The sequence below is a fragment of the Toxorhynchites rutilus genome, chromosome 2, assembly GCF_029784135.1.
Source record: "Toxorhynchites rutilus septentrionalis strain SRP chromosome 2, ASM2978413v1, whole genome shotgun sequence".
Classification (NCBI taxonomy): Eukaryota; Metazoa; Arthropoda; class Insecta; order Diptera; family Culicidae; genus Toxorhynchites; species Toxorhynchites rutilus.
Genome location: NC_073745.1, coordinates 181,730,427 through 181,750,895, shown reverse-complemented (window position 1 = coordinate 181,750,895; position 20,469 = coordinate 181,730,427). Strand labels below are relative to the sequence as shown.

At 38.7% G+C, this 20,469-nt stretch overlaps 1 protein-coding gene across 9 annotated transcripts in view; it reads right to left on the bottom strand.

Annotated features, from left to right (window-relative positions):
• The window catches only part of LOC129764288 (uncharacterized), a 193,166-nt gene extending 174,151 nt beyond the window's left edge, over nucleotides 1-19,015 (bottom strand). For 8 of the 9 annotated variants that reach the window (XM_055763209.1, XM_055763215.1, XM_055763216.1 and 5 more), the window contains exon 1: nucleotides 18,677-19,015. The gene's annotated coding sequence lies outside the window, so the exon portion shown is untranslated. Of the gene's footprint in view, nucleotides 1-18,200; nucleotides 18,604-18,676 lie in introns of those variants that run through there. The other variant, XM_055763210.1, reaches the window with a different exon arrangement.
• Nucleotides 19,016-20,469: the final 1,454 nt, after the last annotated feature.

Here is a 20,469-nt window from a genome sequence, read left to right as displayed (position 1 = left end):
GAAGCTTTTGAGAATGGCGTGAAATAAACGAAAAAGTATGTGTATTTTTCACGTCATCCTACGTCAAACCACATAGGGATTCAAATAAACCGCTAAAATTTCTTATTTAATATCCTATACAATTGTTGATTTGATTTGGTTTGTGGGCACTTTTTACTCCCTTACCCGGCCAGGCTCTTTCTGCATAACTCGAGAGCTAATCAAGCAAATGGAGCCAAATTTAGGATGTGAGGATTTTTGGGTGCGAGAAATATTTCTATGATGGTATGACACCCCTCCCTACTCTGGAATGGAGAGGTGGTCCCGTAAAAATAATACACATAATTCAAATTAGTTTGTTACGGAAAGTAACCGTGATTCATAAACAACATCAGAAATTGCACTTCAGTACAATACTATCTCATACCAACCCTTATATGGGTGAAATCTGTAATAAAAGCGAAAAAGCGATATCCTCATCGCCACCGAGACCATCAACTAGGACATATACGTCAAGAAATTCTTGGAGAAACATCTGCGAAAAGCGATAATCAACAAACACGACAAACCCGTTCTGTTTTTCCCGGATTTGACGTCCATACTCAATGGAAACTAGGTGATCGAATCGTATGTACAGAATACCGTGATGATGGTGCCCAAACCTCCCAGAGCTTCAGCTCATAGAGAGGGCCATCATCGAGTGGAACCTAAAGCAGACGCAAAACACGGTGAAAAGCGAAAGGCAGTTCGAGGTGAACTGACGTTCTGCGGCGTACAAAGTCGACGAGGCTGTCTCACAAAACCTTATGGCGGATGTTTAGCGGAAGGCACATCTGTTCGGATTTGGGAGAGCGGATGCTTGGATTAATATCCCCAGAACTAAAAAACATAAGACGATTTTTAAATGAAAAACCAGAGATCGAGATCTGGTGTCATCTCGAAAAAAAATTTTTGGCCGAAAGTCGACCTTTTGGGACTTAGCCTTGAGAGGCAATGAAGGTATGGGAAAAAATAATTAGCCAGAGTCAGGCACCCTCAAATCATGTCCGATTGAGCTGAAATTTCGCACAGGTCATTTTTTGGACCAATAAACAAAATGTACATGGTCGGTCCTTTAAATTCGATAATTATTTTTGATGTAGGATTTCGTCTTTCGGGAACATATTGGGGTACAAATTGAAAATCCAAAATCGAGCGCACCGTGAAAATTGTCCAATTTCAAATGCTTATTGCTCAGTCATTTCATGATGGATTGATGAGATTTTTGCGTCAATCAATTTCAGCACTCCATAACAATTTTTTACATTGAATAAAATAATATATGTCATGAAACTAACTATCGAACAATTGAAAAATCTCAACCCATATCCTAACGGAAATACCCACTTCTGATAGGTCGAAATTGACGACATATGCGGCGGGTCCCAAACAGAGACATCAAAACCAAGCTGCCTAGGGGAAATTGGCATTGCAGATACATGAAAGTAGGGGGAGATTTTTTTTCCCACCGACATGTATTCCCTAACAGAGATTTCAAATCCATGGTGTCTGGGAGAAATCAGCATGTAAATACCCTCGATAGTTTAACTAACGACGCGCACAAATGGATAGTGCTCATTGTAACTAGCGTTGGCATTGCTGATTGCATACGTGCTGGCGAATAAGTTGGGAGCGATGAACAAGTGTTTTTGCGTTCCAATAAGAATCTTTCGATTGAAGAATGATGTTTCAATGAACTGAATAGAACTTATGCTTGATAGAATATAAATAAAATTTTAATTTGGAACTTTTATGTTGGTTGCTTCGTAAAACTTTTAGCACAACTGTAAGTGAAAAATTGTGTATGATAGCTATTGTGTTAAAATGACTTGAAATATGAAACGATTTCTTTTCTCCCAAAGAAAGTTCATGCGACGAGCAAAATTGGAAAAAATGAAGGAATATTCGAAAAAGTGATTTCACATATGCTCTACATATCGTATTGGGTGCTGTTAGCCCAATTGAAATTCGCATTGAGGCATGTAGCATCGTGTTCCGTTGGGTTTAAAGCGAAAAGGAAATGGGTTGAATAAACACTCAGAAAATAAAAAAATATGAATGAAATTACTTAGTAATACTTTTTTTCTGGTGAGAAAAATTGGGTTCGATAATGATAATTATCTTATATTGCTTTGATGAGCTTTTTTTCTTTATTTCATCCATACATAACACAGGCGTCATCTCGTCCAGGACCACAGAGAGCGGCTTTGGTACGTGATACGCACCATCTAATGACTAATCACCATCCTTCTATCATTATCACTCGGTTATGGACACTGGCGGAGTGAACAAACAATACTTAACAACCAGACAAAACGGACCCAAATCATTATCGAAGAGTTTAACAATGTAATTCTTCAAACATATCCAAAATCAGCGTGCAGCAGATAACCCAACGGAATCCTACGTCAACTATGCGGTCGTGTCTTAGCCACAACCCTCCTGTAACTTTTTTTCCATACCTTCATTGCCTCTCAAGGCAAAGGCCCCAAAAGGAAGATTTTCGGTCAAAAAATTTTTTTCGAGGTGACATCAGATTTCGACGTTTCGTACATTTTAAGTCATTTGGCATCGAAAAAAAACGTTTTTCCAAATTTCCTTTACACCGTTGAGAGCCTTGGAAGATTTTCGAGGATCAAAAAATCAAAACTTTGAGCGCTTTGTGGCACCCCTTAATCATGTCCGATCGAACTGAACCTTGCACAGATCCTTTTTTCGGGCCAATAAACAAAATGTACATGGCCGGTTTTTGAAATTCGATGATGAATTTTTTCCCATACATCTATTGCCACCTTAATGTTCACGTAACCTGTTTTCTGATTTTACACCGTTATTGAAAGACGTGAAAATCCCAGAGAGCTAGCGGTGGCGCTTCTTCATAGAAACTATAAGCACATTATAATAAATCTATCCACTGAGACATAAAAACTGTTCTCAAGCAAGCAGTTATTACGAGTTCTATATACTGCGTTTCACATCTATAGAACCACTCCATTTTTCGGAATTTCCTGAGATATGTAAGAAGACGAATGAATTGAAGTATATAGTGTCAGATATAATAACAATCTTCATTTATAGGACTGGCCATTTGAACTTTATTGTTGTGTCCAGGCGCGAAACAATCAAAAATCTAAAATTCCAGTGTTTCATAACTATATAACCAGATGGATAAGCTCTAACTCCTTTACAAAATTAACGTCAATTCCACATGAATTACAACAAGTTTCTAATTCCTAGGTCATCTTTACTTCTCAATCAGTTCAAATAATCCATTCGGGATGGTTTCGACCAAACTGCGCCATGTTGTAGTGTTTATCTCGTTCTACGCAGAAGATACTGCTCGTATAACCTTTTCAAATCACTCATACAGCTTGTAAGCTGTATCTACTACTCGTTCGATCACTGCTCATAAGTTCATGATAGGGTTTTGATTTGGTAAACAAGCTGACCATTCCAGAATCTGAAGCGCCTATTCATTAAACCATGCAATGACCATCCGGATTTTTTGAATTGATGCCAAATTACCCAATTATCACATTGTTTTCTATGCAAAAACAGCAGCAAATGATTCTGATGTGCTTCGTTGCACTTTTTATTGTTCGTTCACTTTTTTTTTTCCAAAATATATATTTTATTAAGGCACATGTGGCGTTAGCCTGACGGGGCCGGGAGTCCAATATTTTGACAATTTTTGTCTTACAACTATGTTAGTAATATGTAACCGATTACTCGCGGTTGGCTCGAGGTTAGTATTACAAGTGTTCTCATAATTGGTATGTTGCAGTCTTCGATGCTCTGTACGTGTGCCCGACACGGGATACTTCCTTTTGGGATGCAGCCGACCATTAATCAGCAACGCCCCCCTAGTCTGTACCCCATATCTAGCGTGGTGCGTCTTTCTCGCCTCGAGGAATCCAGGATAGAATGGTCACTAGCCGGCGCAATCATCAGCTCGTGTAGAGTCGTCATGAGCGGTACAACCTTTGGCTCTTGTTGAATGATCAGTGGACTGCACAACCTTCGGCCCGTGCATCTGTAAAGAGTGTGTGTATGTATTGCCGCGACTAAGTAAAAGTTTATCGATCGGATAGGAGGGATATGAAACGGGGGCACAACGAAGGAAACATCATTAAACGTTGACATCGGCGTTTCTGAGGAACAGGTATAGATGAAGCAGAAGATCAGGATCCCGGCTACCTAAGATATCCCGGACGGGGATATCCGATTGTCTGCCTTGTGCTCTCAGTGCTCTAGAGAGCTGAGAGCGAGCAGCATGGAACCGGATACACGACCAGACAACATGCTCGATGTCGTGGTAGCCATCGCCACAATCACAAAGATTGTTTGCTGCGAGCCCAATGCGATAAAGATGCGCGTTTAGGTTGTAGTGATTGGACATAAGCCGAGATATCACGCGAATGGAATCACGACTTACATTCAATCCCTTGAACCATGCACTCGTCGAGACCTTAGGGATAATCGTGTGTAACCAACGACCGAACTCATCTTCACTCCACATGCGCTGCCAACTTACGAGCGTATACTGACGAGGAATGTGGAAAAATTCATTATAAGCAATTTGCCTTTTAAAAAGTGTGCCTTCTAAAGCGCCCACCTTAGCTAGCGAGTCCGCTTTCTCATTCCCCGGAATCGAGCAATGAGAGGGAACCCATGCTAAGGTAATCTTGAATAATTTTTCGACCAAAACACTCAATAGTTGTCTTATTCTTGTTAGGAAATAAGATGAGCATTTATCAACTTTCATTGAGCGGATTGCCTCTATTGAGCTGAGACTGTCTGAAAAAATAAAATAATGGTCGATGAGCAATGTTTCAATGATCCCTAATGCGTAATATATCGCACCCAGTTCAGCGACATACACGGAACAAGGATCTTTGAGTTTGAAAGAGACACTGGAATTTTCATTGAAGATGCCAAAGCCAGTGGACCCGTTTATGAATGAACCGTCAGTAAAGAACAAATTATCAGATCTAACTTTCCCATATTCTGCCGAAAATATCGGCGGAATAGAATCGGAGCGTAGGTGATCTGGGATTCCATGGATTTTTTGTCGCATGGACAGATCAAAAATGACAGAGGAATTGCAAAAGTATGGGAAGCAAACTTGGTTGGAGATGCCTGGTGAAGGGTGCACGTCGTGGGTAAGGTACTCATGGTATAAAGACATAAAACTTGACTGAGGAGTCAGTTGGAGTAGATTTTCGAAGTTATCAATCACCGATGGATTCATGATCTTGCAACGGATGAGAAATCTGTAGGATAATTCTGTGAACCGAAGAGTAAGCGGGGGTACTCCTGCCAAAACTTCGAGACTCATCGTATGTGTCGAATGCAAACACCCCATGGCTATACGCAAGCAACGATATTGTATTCTCTCCAGCTTGAGAATATGAATCCTGGCAGCTGATCGGAAGCAAAAACTGCCATATTCTAACACTGATAATATCGTTGTTTTGTACAACTGAATGAGGTCTCCTGGATGGGCACCCCACCATGTTCCGGTAATTGTTTGGAGAAAATAGATTCTTTGCTGGCATTTCTGTTTCAAATACGCAATGTGTCTCTCCCAGGTACACTTAGAATCAAAATATACACCCAGGTATTTGAAAAACATAGAGTGTTGGATCGTTTTGCCGGATAGGTGAAGCTGGAATTGGGCGGGTTCGTGCTTCCTAGAAAAAACGACCATTTCAGTTTTCTCCGTAGAGAATTCGATACCCAGCTTGAGGGCCCACGTGAACAGATTGTTCAGGGTATCTTGCAACGACTTTTGCAGAACGACGGGATTAGTACCCGTGATGGAAATAACTCCATCGTCTGCAAGTTGTCTCAGCGTGCAGTCTCTAGTTAGACAATCATCCATATCATTGACGTAAAAACTGTACAAGAGGGGGCTTAGGCAGGAGCCTTGTGGTAGGCCCATAAAACTGTAACGAGAAGATTTCGAGCTGCCATGAGAGAAAATCATGTGCTTTTCTGACAGTAAATTGTACAGGAAATTGTTGAGAATTGGTGAAAGTCCATTATTCCTGCGGTACATCTTTCTTAATATATAAGTACAGTAGGGTGCCAATGAAAATGGTCATCACGAATTTCAAAAAGTTACCCCATAAAAAATGTTGATGATAATCTATCTAAACCAGGCCTTTTTGTGAAAATTCTCCTCAAACCATAAAAATCCCATCTTCAAAGCTGCAGGTCCAAAAACTAATTTGGAAGCTAATCCCATAGGTTCCACTATTTCATGGGAACTACTCTGATAAAAAGAAATCCAATTTGAATAGAATTTCTTCATATTGGAAGGACTTACGGAACGTGTCACGTAGTTTTTCAACTCGTAACTTAGCAGACGGTACTTTGATGGTTTGAGGAATATATTATCAAAAAGGTCTGGTCCAGATAGCTTTTCATCAACATGAATGCAAAGTCAGAAGTGCAATGAAGTACTTCAGAATCGTTTACTTCTGTTTTTGCATCAAAAACACCGTGATAATTGAGTAATTTGGCATCAATTCATAAAATTCGGAAGGTCATGGTATGGTTTAATGGATAGGGGCTTCAGATTCTGGACTGATCAGCTTATTTAACAGATCAAAACCCTATCATGAACTTATGAGGAGTGATCGCACAAAGAATAGATGCAGCTGTCAAGTAATATGAGAGCTTCGAAGAGCTTAAACGAGCAGTATCTTCCGCATAGAAGGAGATACACACTACAACATGGCACAGCATGGCCGAAACCTCCCCGAATGGGTTATTTGAACTGATTGAGAACTATAGATGATTTACGAATCAGAAACTTATTGTAATTTATGTGAAATTGACGTTAATTTTGTAAAGGAGTGAGAGTTGTTCCATTTGGTTCTATCTTACATATCTCTGGAAACTCAGAAAAATGAAATGGTTCTATAGTTGTGAAACGCAGTGTATAATGATCTTAATTCTCACCAGAGGGTTATATGTCCCTCTGTAATTCAAAAGATGAACAAAAGCTCTCGGTTCACCACCGTTCGTGCCGCCAATGAAGTTGCAAAGTGGCTGCAGGTGATGGCAATTCAAGTTTTATTAAGACTTTATGGCTGTCGAATGCATTTGTTTGTTTTTTTTAACCAACATAAAAGTGAATAGTGAAACTCTCAACAGTGCACGGGGATATCTGACTATGCACGAGCATGTAAACGGGTGGGCTAGGAAAGGCTAAGTGATTTTCTATTATCTCGTTTCCTGTGCACATGACGAGCCTGTGAAACCGAACAACTTGAAAATATTCGATGCAACTGTTTTATGCTTTAAGGGATAATGATTGGAATGGTTTGATAGATAAACACTAATCAATTTGGAAACTTCCTTATTCTATCATCAATAAGGAGTTGAAGTTTATACCATATGAGCACGAAGTGTTCAACATCTACATCATCATCGAAGACGCTGGGATAACAAGTTATCCAATAGTGATGATATACTGAGCTTCCTTACTGCAAAAACGATTCTTCTTCTGAAATCAAATTCGATGTTTTCTCTGCTTTGTACACACATTGAAAAAAATACAACTTCTTGTTATTGTTCGTTAAACAAATGCAGACTACATACTCATATAATAATGTTACAACGTTTCCTTAAGTTAAATATTATTCCTGCGGTACATCTTTCTTAATATATAAGTACAGTAGGGTGCCAATGAAAATGGTCATCACGAATTTCAAAAAGTTACCCCATAAAAAATGTTCACCACCTCGAAAAAACATCCTATGCAAAATATCAGTTCAATCGGACTTAAGAGAGAGAGACCGCTTTGAGCCGTCAAAGTTTGAGTTTTTTTGAAAATGGTCATCACGAATTTCAAAAAGTTACCCCATAAAAAATGTTCACCACCTCGAAAAAACATCCTATGCAAAATATCACTTCAATCGGACTTAACAGAGAGAGACCGCTTTGAGCCGTCAAAGTTTGAGTTTTTTTTTTTGAAAATCGAAAAATCACCCAAGAAGGAAGTAAAGGAAATCGGGGTTTTGAAAAAAAAAAATTTGATGCCAAATGTTCTAAAATTGCATGAAACGTCGAGAACTAGTGTTATCTCGAAAAAAAATTTTGTCAAAAATCGGCACTCTGGGACTTTTTCTCGGAGTACGAAACGAAAAGTTTTTTTTTGGGTGCCAAAAAAAATCGTTATCTCGATTTATCACTCAGAACTTACTACGAAATGTTGATTTGCACGATAATATACCCTATGGAAAATATTAGCTCATTCCGACTTCATTTACTCGTGTCTCAAACGTTAAAATTTTAGTTTTTATGAGAAACAAAAAAATCACCGAAAATCGAGGTTTAAAAAAACATATTCGATGCAAAATGTCTTAAAATTGCATTACTTTTCGAGATTTACACTTATCTCGAAATTTTTTTTGTCAAAAAAGAATTTTTTTTGCATCTGGTCGTTTTTCCGCATGAAAAATCGATTTTTGAGATTTTTTTTTAGATAACTGTAAATCTCGACGTGTCGTGCAATTTTAAGACATTTGGCATCAAACTTTTTTTTTTAAATACCCCGATTTCAGGTGATTTTTCGGTTTTCAAAAAAACTCAAATTTTAACGTTTGTCACACGAGTAAATGAAGTCCGAATGAGCTAATATTTTGCATAGGGTATATTATTGTGCAAACCAACATTTCGTAGCATGTTTCTAATGAAAAATCGAGATAACAATTTAAAAACTTATAAGTTTTTGAAAAAAAAGTCATTTTTTGTAAAAATGCAAAAAAATGATTTTTCGGACCACCTTAAAATGGAAATGGACACCCTAATGAAAAATTTAAAAAATACTGGTCTAATAGTTTGCGATAAAGAACGAAACTACCTGTTTTGACGAAAATTTGAGAACCACTCTATCGGTTTGGCATGGAATGGCTGAGTATGTGGTCTACATTTGTTTGACGAATATGGATAAATAAATAAATAAACAAATAAATAAATAAATAAATAAATAAATAAATAAATAAATAAATTAATTAATTAATTATTATTCATCGATAGCATTAACGTTCATAGAGAAACTTCACCTTTTCAGCGAAATGTTACTTGTCTTTTAGTACTTAGTTGAGATTAATATGCCATAATGCCATACGTGGTCCCCATGGCCTAGTGGTAAGCGTTGCGCTTGCCAAGATGAGGGCTTCGGGTTCGATTCCCGTTCGGGTCAGAAATTCTATCGTCATAGATCGTTTTTCTGGCTTGCACTGGTAAAGGGGAATTTTCTAGGATGTGATGAGCAATTGGGCATTGCCAGTCCCGAAGAAAAGCCACAAAAACCCGGAAACAGCTCCTCTAAGCGAATTGACGCCGCTATAAGCGTCTTTGCCCAGTCCTGGTGGTACTCGGGACGTAAAGCAGCAGTATCACGATGGTCCTCCTGCGAGATAGTGGAGTTGGTCGCAGGCCTTGCAAGCCGCACCACTAAAACACCAAGCAACGAACGATACACAAGAAGATTGTGAATCAGGCCATGTTGTAAAGACGTTAAGCCAAAATAAATAAATAAATAAATAAATAAATAAATAAAAATCCCATACAATAACACACCTTGAACATATCCCGAGTGAAAAGTTCTAAAATACGAACAACTTTCCATTTCCATTACCGACCTTTGAATAATATTGACAGTTCGTATGTTAGTATTAGTTACATTTAACTGACCTCGTAGTATCAACTGAAAACTGAATCGTTTACGAATACAAAATCTCACCCATCTGTAATCAAATTACCCCTCAACTCATTTATATCTGGTATGATAACAACTAGTTTGCGCTTTGGACGTAGTTAAATGTTAGTCTGCCGGAGAGGATTCAAACTCGTCGGCGTACATTAGGCAGATAAACAATATAACGACATAACAAAAACCTTCCTATTTAAATTGGAAAATATGCTTTCTATTGTCGGTTCTAACCCAGTCGTCACCAAGTACGTAATGGCAGGTGGAGGGTAAGCTCCGGTCACAAATTAACTTTCCTAACTTCGCCACCACAATTATTTCACCTCAACAGACAATAAGCATACAATGGTGGAGATGTGGAACGAATAGTTTTAACCTTGTAGGTGTGCATCCGGGGGTTGAGTAGATTATACAACTTTCCGACCTAAAAGGACAATTGTGTGTTCAATTTCGTGTTTTATTTGTTCTCGGTTCCATTTTGGTACCTTTTTTTGTCGTCATCTATTCAAAAATTAACGTCGAACAACATGTTTTTTAAATTTGATTGACCTTTCACTGAATTGCTTTAATTTGTGGAAATAATTACAGTAATGAGCATTTATTCCATAGCAGAGTCGACCTTTTAGCAGGATTTGGTCTTGAATAAATTTAATAATAAAAAAGGCAAAAACAGTATATTACTTAATATTAAAAAGGTCTGGCATGCTGCAAAGCAGAAACTTAAAACTTGTTATGGTGAATTTCCAACAAATTTCCAAGAAACTATTCACTAAACTCGCCAGTTCTTGCCCCGTGTGACTCAGATCTATCCACGAAAATCAACTAACTGATGTGTCCAAAGCCTTAATTACACAACTACGATACCAGAAACACTCATTCGACATATTTCTCGACCATCCATTCATTTTTTAATGCAAATCATTATACAACCGTTCCATGCCAAACCGATATAGTGGTTCTTAGATTTTCGTGAGAAGTGGTAATTTTGTGCTTTATCGCGAAACATTAGACCCGTATTTTTTCATAATGGTGCCCATTTTCATTTAAGGGTGGTCCAAAAAATCACCTTCACCTACCCCTTTTCCCAAAAAACTTTAGAGCTGCTAGACCGATTTAAATAATCGATATATCAAATAGAAGCTAATAAATTTATCCTTTTTAAAAAAAAATACTACACTTGCAAAAAAAATTGATTTTGGTTTTGTAATTAAATTCACGAATCTAGATATCACCCAGAGATTAGAGCTCTTTAAGTCTGGAAGACATTGTTTCAACTGTCTTCCACAGGACCACTCAGCATAATCATGCACATCTACCAAGAAGTGCCAAATGTGCAACGCTAACATCATACGATGCTACACCGAGATTAATTTTCAAAGAAACTCCTGGGAAAACTTCCTGGGAACGGCCTTAATCTATGTGGTCGGGAAGAATGGTCGGCATCCGTTTCGATGCTTATTAGACTCCGGTAGCCACATTGAAGCAATAAAAAAAGAAAAAGCAGCATGCACTTTAGGAGTCCCCCAACGACAAGTAGATATAACCATTGAAGGAATAAGGGGACAAACCACGGCTAAAAAAGTATCAACGCGAAGATATCATCTCGATTCAATACTTATAAACAAGACCTGGAATTGATAATTGTTTTAGAATCTGGCCAAATCTGCACAACCCATGGGCCTACATTTCAAGAAACAGTATTTGGCTGGATCGCTTGTGGAGTATTTCAATAGGAAGCTCCACATCAACAAGAATAGCTGCAATAGATAACAGTCACAACGAACAAAATTTTCCATAGGACGAACTAGCCAAACTTATCGAGAAGTTTTGGCATCTGGAAGAAACAGGAATTCGATACTGGGAACCAATTGAAATTCAAGAATGCGAAGCAGAGAAACACTTCCACGACACTGTAGCAACAACTGCAGATGACAGTTATCAGCCATTCCATGCCATACCGAAATAATGTTTCTCAGATTTCTATGAAAAGTGGTAGTTTTGTTTTTTATTGCAAAATATTAGACCCGTTTTTTTATTTTTTTCTTTAGGGTAACCATTTCCATTTTAGGGTGGTCCGAAAAAACAACTTTTTCCACTTTTTCCCAAAAATTACATTCAATTATGAATTTTAAACTTTTGAACCATTGAAATTAAATCCAATGAGGTAGCTCTTTATTAAAAAATATTGAACTTGCAAAAAAGATGGATTTTATTTTCGTAATTATTGATTGTAACCTTTTTTTTCGGCTTTCATGGCTTTGGACTAGAGGGCGCTATATTTTTTTATATTTTTTCTTGAAGGCTGATTTTTTACATAACATATCGTAACATGTGTCGATGTCAGAGATGCATTTTTTCGTTTTTTAAATATGATTTCTCAAAGTTAACCGGTGATCAGCAAAACGCCTATTTCGCGCAGCAGCCAAATGAGTTCAGACAAACATCCTCGAACTTCAAAAATTGTTTCATCAAGTGGCTGCAATAATGAATTCGCGCCCATTAACGCTTGTTCACACGAATCCAGATGCACCAGTTGCGCTTACACCTGATCATTTTTGATAGGGCGACCAGTGACAACCGTGCCTAATCCAAGCCAGAGTGAAAACGCGAACGATCTCACGACTAGATGGAAGAGTGCTCAACTGGAAGAGACAAATGACAGTATATCGACACTCGACGCTATAATAATCACCATTACGTTTTGCTATAATATTTTGGAGAGAAAAGTCTTCTACTCCACCATTCTCTTGAATTTATCACAATTGTGAAATTTGATGAACTACAGTCTAGTTCAAACCAGGAACCGGTATAGAAGTCTTTTTCACACAATATATTCACATATAATCACACAAAGTCCTACTCTAGTTTTAGACCCTTGTGATATTCGTTTCACACTACTTCAACGGCCGATTACTGCTTCCGTTTTATGGTTTTTTTTTCCAAAATATATATTTTTATCAAGGCTCCTATGGCGTTAGCCTGACGGGGCCGGAGTTTAATATTTTAACAGTTTTTCTTATTATCTATGTTAGTAATATGTAACCGATTACTCGCGGTCGGCTCGAGGTTAGTATTACAAGTGTTCTCGTAATTGGGATGTTGCTGTCTCCAATGCTCTGTACGTGTGCCCGACACATGGCTTGGTTCATCCATTTCGGAAATGCCACGAATATTATACGGTAAAGCAGTACATCTTTGAACTTTGTTTTACGAGTTTGTGAAACGTCAGGTAAATGATATAAATAATATTATCTTTTTCATTATTTACAGCAGTTTTATAGTACGAGGGCGGTTCGGTAAGTACTTAGCCTCATCGCTCGATGGTGTCAGTATCGCAAGAGAGATTACTTATCGTGTAGTACATTCTCGTAAACGGCTACTGTCAAAATTTCCGAATTAACACGTTCGTCGCCCAATGCGCTGTTTTTGAGTTTCTCGCGAGGTCCAAATTGCGGATGATTTATTAAATGAAGACCAAACATAGTTTGTAGACAACTTTTACATGATCTAGTGAAATTTCTTTCTATTTAAAGACGAATTGACAACAATAGCACATGCCAAAGTCATATTATACGGGTTTCGCAAAAAACTCCAGTACAAACCTTCTGTACTATAAATTGATAAAAAGTGATTTTATTATTTTTCTACATATCCTATAGTTACATTTAGGTGCCTATGCAATCAAATTCCTTTTGAAAATCCTATTAAATTTGAACGAGAAAAGTGTCACCCATATCTGGGTGACGGGGCGACGAAAGGGTTAAGTGAACTCGCTAGCTAAGGTGGGCGCTTCAGAAGGCACACTTTTTGAAAGGCAAATTGCTTATAATGAATTTTTTCAGATTCCTCGTCAGCACACACTCATTAGTTGGCAGCGCATGTGGAGTGAAGATGAGTTCGATCGTTGGTTACACACGATTATCCCTAAGGTCTCGACGAGTGCATGGTTCAAGGGATTGAATGTAGGTCGTGATTTCATTCGCGTGATATCTCGGCTTATGTCCAATCACTACAACCTAAACGCGCATTTCTATCGCATTGGGCTCGCAGCAAACAATTTTTGTGATTGTGGCGATGGCTATCACGACATATTGCATTGTCTGTTATCTGGTCGTGTATCCGATTCCATGCTGCTCGCTCTCAGTTCTCTAGAGCACTGAGAGCACAAGGCAGACAATCGGATATCCCCGTCCGGGATATCTTAGGTAGCCGTGATCCTGATCTTCTGCTTCATTTATACCTGTTCCTCAGAAACGCCGAAGTCATCGTTTAATGATGTTTCCTTCGTTGTGTCCCTGTTTCATATCCCTCCTATCCGATCTATAAACTTTTACTTAGTCGCATCAAAACATACACACACTCTTTACAGATACACGGGCCGACGGTTGTGCAATCCACTGATGATGCAACAAGAGCCAAAGGTTGTACCGCTCATGACAACTCTACACGAACTGATGATTGCGCCGGCTAGTGACCATTCTATCCTGGATTCCTCGAGTTGAGAAGACGCACCACCACCACTTGTAATACTAACCTCGAGCCGACCGCGAGTAATCGGTTACATATTACTAACATAGGAAATAAGAAAAACTGTCAAAATATTGAACTCCCGGCCCCATCAGGCTTATGCCATATGAGCCCCGATAAAAATATATATTTTGGAAAAAAGAAATTCCGAATCGGACTCGTAGTTTTGTTTTGATTGTGGGTTTAAGCGGGCGTGTCCACGGATTTTAGAAAAATGGAAAAAATTGAAATTCCGCCGTCGCCACGGCCAAATTGGTCGAATTGCACTATGAATCGCTGCCCCGTCCACCGTATTCTCTAGATTTGGCCCCGTGCGACTTTTTTTTTGTTGGAAAATTAAATTCCCATATGTTCTACAATTGCATAGTGACAAGCGTTGTTAGTCCATTTGATGTTTGCGCTAACGAAATATCTTTATCTTCTTCTATCTATACCAATAAAAATGGATTGCCGAATATGTTGACAAGAGCAAAACTCGAGAAAGAAATTGTCCGATTTAGGGCTGCTTTATGCTATCATATTTTCTGTATCAAACATTTATTCCATGTAACAGAGAAACATTAACATAACAACACTTAACATAACAAGTGGTTCTTAAGTGGTTGAAGAATATTGAACGAGAATTGTGTCAGAAATATCTGATAATGATGAGTTTTGGTAGAAGTACTAGGTATTTTATAGTAAAAGGTAAATTCAACAGAGACGATTAGAAGATCAATCAATGAACAGTTCTGCGATTTGACCCATGAACTTGTGCTTAGTAAAAAACGTGAATGTTTGAAGGTATTGATAACAAAAAACAAATTTTGGGCGGGACGAAGTTTGCCGGGTCAGCTAGTGATAGAAAAAAGACAGACCCCTCCCCTCTTCTCCCCTTAGAGAGGGGGAAGGAGTGTCCATTCACCATAGAAATGCTTCGTGCCCCCTAAAATCTTCACATGCCAAATTTGGCTGCATTTGCTTGATTAGTTTTCGAGTTATGAAGAAATTTGTTTTTCATTTGTATGACAGCCCACCCTAAAAGAGGGGAGAGGAGGTTTCGTTTGCTTGATTAATTCTCGAGTAATGTAGAAATTTGTGTTTCATTTGTATGGCAGACCCCCTCCCCTTAGAGAGTGAGGAGGGGTCTCAAACTATCATGAACACGTGGAACATTTGGTTTTTGCATTATTCCCCACACTCATTCGTTCCACTGTCTCACTGAGAATTTACGCCCGAAATTTTCATACGCATCTTCGATCAGCTGACAGTGGAAGGGAACAAAATTCCATACAAGGAAATATCATCTCACTGACACCGCGTCAGACGTTTAAACGCGTGTTCGTGTGTGTTTTCCTAGTATGTTTCTAGCCCCGGTCCCATTTTTGTGCCGCTTATTGCACACACATCGATGGGCAACGGCACATTTGAGTGCTGAGTTTATGGGTGTATGACCAACGAAAATTTCACCAGGACGCAATGAAAGGTGATATTTTCGGCTTGAGCATTCACTGACATCGAGAATGAACTGATATTTCTGTTGATGGAACGAAAACTACATCAAAACAAACGAGATGGTGAGCCAGCGGTCATAGGCACAGCGGCACCGCGATAGAAAGAAGTGAACAATGTCGGTGGAGATATTTTGCATTGATAAAAATTGCTTTTCGATTTCAACATGTTCTTTCGAAATTTTGCATCCTTGATCCAGACGTCGACACCGTACTTTTATCGTCGCGGATACACTTCAATTCGTTTTGACCGTGAACTGAATACGGGAATAAGGCCCAGAATGGCAACGTCAACAAAAAACGTCAGTCGTTTCATCAGAACACGCTCTTCAGTATGCAAGACTTCTACAAATACATACATTGAATTCCATTCCAGACCAAAAAAAAAACTTGCGCAGTTCGTGTGGCCGAGTGTTTCGATTACAAATTCTGAAATATAGATACTAGATGGAAAATTGATCAAATCTTGAAAAAAATTCTGATCAATGCACAAGATTGTCGCAGTAAACATCATTCGATGCTCTAGCACCCACAACATTCCACTTTCGAAAGCTGTCTTCCTATCTTTCGCGTGATTACCGTCGAATTATACTCTCTAATCGCACCGAAGGGACGAAATCTACGAAAGCGTTGCCACGAATTAAATCCTAGAAGTTTCTACAATTTTTCACGTAGCTAAGATTACTGATTTTTTGCTCAATTAACAGTTGCGTGATTTTTTTCTAATAAATCGATCACAAGGACAATCGCCTAGTTTGAGCCTAGTTAATGTAATAAATCGACATGAAAAAACATGAGCTAAAAATCAATTTTGGGTGTAAGCTCATTATATGCGCATGTAAGCTAGAGCGAAACGCAAATAACGATAAAGGGTTTTCTCCAGATGCAGAATATGGATACGGACCTTGAACAAAAACTTCTATGCTCCAAAACAAATGAAATGATAGTTCCATACAACCTTATAATCTTCAGAATGGGCCAAGTCCCATCCCTGTGATGGATCTGGGAAAATTAATCCTCTGCTGACAATTTTGTTCCAAGCAGCCTATGTCTGTACCCGAAGAGCCATATAGAAGTCAAAACAACGTCTAATAACTGGAATGGCACCGAGTAAGTAGTTGTTTACCCAAAAACTCGAATCTGTCATTGTGCAGGGTGAAGTTTTCTCTAGAACACAACCATCTCGGTCTATTAATTAAAAAAATCAATACCCAATTCACATGCCCAATCAACGAAATTGCCAAGAGAAATCTAGTTACGGTACATAATTGTGATTCAACTCACCTAAATTTGCTAATGCTCTTTACGTCATAACTCGGTTTCAAGTGCGCGGTGTTCTTATATTGAACGTGTCTCCAAAGAGTGTCAACGGTGCTTATCCTCTCATCACATAGGACGCTGATGCTATTTATAACGCTGAAGGTACGTAATATATATGAAGGTGCATGGCCGCTGGGTGCGAAAATAGTATTCATTCCGTATGACATTAGCTTCTATGTTGGTATATTTTCATAAAAGCATCAATAATGAACATCTTCCCATAGAGCTTAGCATGCTACATTGTTTTTTTCTCAGTGGATTCATACATAACATGAATCTTCTTCTGGAGGACATACCGTGAAAAGAGATAAACCCGTTGAAACGGAAGCTGCTATTTTTTCCTCTCTCAGAAATGTGTAAAATGTTGACGCTAATAACGGATGGGGTTTCAGATGCCGGCTTAAGAGACCACTTAAAATGTTATTTGACAATAGAACGAACAGATTTTTAGTTGTTGTCAGAGACTTGTGATAGATGCATCAATTTGCAAAACTATTATCTTTTGTGGTGTATTTCTATGTGATTCATCCTTTCCGAAAATTCAATATTCAAACCCGATTTCATCGGATGATTTTTTTTCACTACATTTCGGAAAATGCTATGTAAAGGTTGCGTCTGGTTTGTGCACAGCATGGTGAACATTAATTATTCGGTGCACGTTGAATTCAATATCAAGTTCAATCCCCATACACATGACATTGCCCATCACTTCCTCCTAAGCCGATTCATCAAATAGTTTGACAAAATACACATCATAGAACACAAATACCATCGAGAGGTTCTCGTCACTAGATGATGGCAGAGGCATAATTTTGAAAATTGAAGAACTAAACCAGAAGAGATTCTGAGACACATAAACGCACACACATGCATGGATGGATGGATATATTGAGAAATATTTGGGATATTAAAATTATCTAGGAAATAAAAATAAGAGCTATGTGTTGCTTCCCTCGGTATTTTGAAGATTTTCTTATTCATTTCTCTGCCGATTTCTCTGGCCGCTCATCAAGAGTAAAAAAATATATGAAGAAAGCGTAGCGTAAAAACACTCCTAGCATCCCCACACGCTTCACTTAGTTGACCATGGCAATAGGAAAGTATATAATTAGAATTACCTTCTCGTTTTACGATAACAAGTATTTTTTCGCATATTCATAACACAGTGTTTCGTAAATTTTTGCTGTATACTGCAGCTGAAAGGACTCAGTATTATCTCGTTTTAATAAAAATAGCTGTTCCAACAATTTTGAATTTTTGCGAATGATTATATCCTCAAATGATTTGTTCTTCGGTGGCATTCAATTGTATGTACTCACTCATCACCAAACTAAAATTAAAAATTAATTCTAACGGACACGTTTGACACTACTATTGTACAATGCACGGAAATCATCTCTATCCGTCTCACTAAAAGTACTGTATCACAGAATAATAGCGACAGTAATTGTATTCTATTCCTTCACCTCCCACAGCAATTCAAATTATGACGTATTTTTACACAATCTTCTTTTTCACTTGCTTCTTATTTTTGGCTGGTAACACATCGTTTCACATCTACTATATTAAAAATGAACGCATTTTAATAACTTACTAAAATTTCGACCAATGCATCAGCACCCTATAGCGTTTGATTTACAACACATTTCTCTCTTCCTCTTTCAAATCACTTGCCTGGTCACTGCTCCCCCACATCCATTTAGTATTCACCCGCACTCGACGATATGAAGTACTCGTTTGAATTAATTAACTATATTTTTAGATCAATTCCGCTTGGAGTAATATTTTATTGACATGCAACTGACACAAAATAATGGAACAGACGAATCTGGATGGCAATTATAATAGGAACAAACTCAAACCTAATGATATTGGTATGCTCTTCCCCAGATTCCACGACAAAAACGGCGTTGGTAAGTTCACACGGCGCCGCGTCTCAATCCCAACTGACCGAAAAGGAAACCGAACAGAGTTACTCGGTCTACATGGGTCTAGCATGGGAAACAGAGCAACTGACACAGAAGAACTCAGAGAAACAAATGAGATACGAAGAGAATAAGAGAGAGAGGGTTTTCCTTTTCATGGAAACAGATTTTCATACAGGTGATTTTACAACCCCCCCGCCGTCAATACGCGTTCTCTCTCTATTGTGCGTAAACATTATCTCTAACATCCTGAACTCACGTATTACGGGGCATTGGCGATATGATAGAATTAAGTGCTTTACGGGGTGCAAAAGACAACCACTGCAATGGCATGTTGCATGTTTATTCAAATCAGCTCAATCCATTGTGATAAAATATGATGAAGTAAGAGAAAGAAATACTACATTATAGTATTTCATTTGTTTTCTTCATAATGAATTTATTTTCAATTAGCTCAGTGCCGTGTATTGTAATATAAAAACGCCTCTAGATTGGATCAATGCTCAATAATTAGTACCAATTTTCGGGATTTTCAATCGACAACTTCGTCAGCGCAGGAACGATGATTCCGTGGATCCTCCATTCCCTCTAGGAACACCAGTCGTTGTTAGCAGGTGCTCAATTCCTTCTGCTTCGCAATATTTCTGGAACGCTATTGACGTAAATGCTGCTCCTCGATCGGAAATTATTCTCGCTGGATTCCCAAAGGTAGCTTTCTAGATCCCCAACTTCTGCAGGACTTCTTCCGCAGTTGTAGATTTTACTGGATAAATCCATACAAATTTTATGAATGCATCCACAACCGTGAAAATAAAGCGATACTGCTTTTTGGAGGCTACTAATGGACCAAGATGGTCAACATGATACAATTAAAACGGTAAGTCATCTTTAGGAATTGGATGAAGAAGCCCTTCCTTCTTTCCAGACTTTCGTGTTGCTAAAATGCAAGGGATACAACTTTTGGGATTTCTCTCCAACTTGGCTCCAGTATTCCCGTTGAATTAGCTCCTTCATTTTTCTTACGCCAAAATGCCCCTGCTCGCGAATTTGCCGAATAACCGAGTTCTGCATCGCTGCCGGTACTACCAGAAGTTTTCCGCCGCCATGCTGCCTGTATAGAACTCCGTGGTCCAGGGAGTAGTCGCCAGTCACCGGACTCCGACACCTCCATGATTGCTCCCAGCTTTTCATCTGCTTGCTGACCCACCCTCACTTGGTCAACCACGTTATTCCGCAGCAGGCGAACCGCTGGTGCACGACTCAGCGCGTCAACATGCTTCATCCGAGTTCCTGGGCGATGTTCGATGACGTAATCATATTCCTCCAGAAGAAGCGCCCAGTCAGCGATTCTCGGTGCAATGTATTTTTTCTCCATCGTCATCTTATAGGCAGAACAATCGGTGACAATTTTGAATGGGATTCCCAGCAGATAAACCCTGAACTTTTTCAACGCCGCGACGAT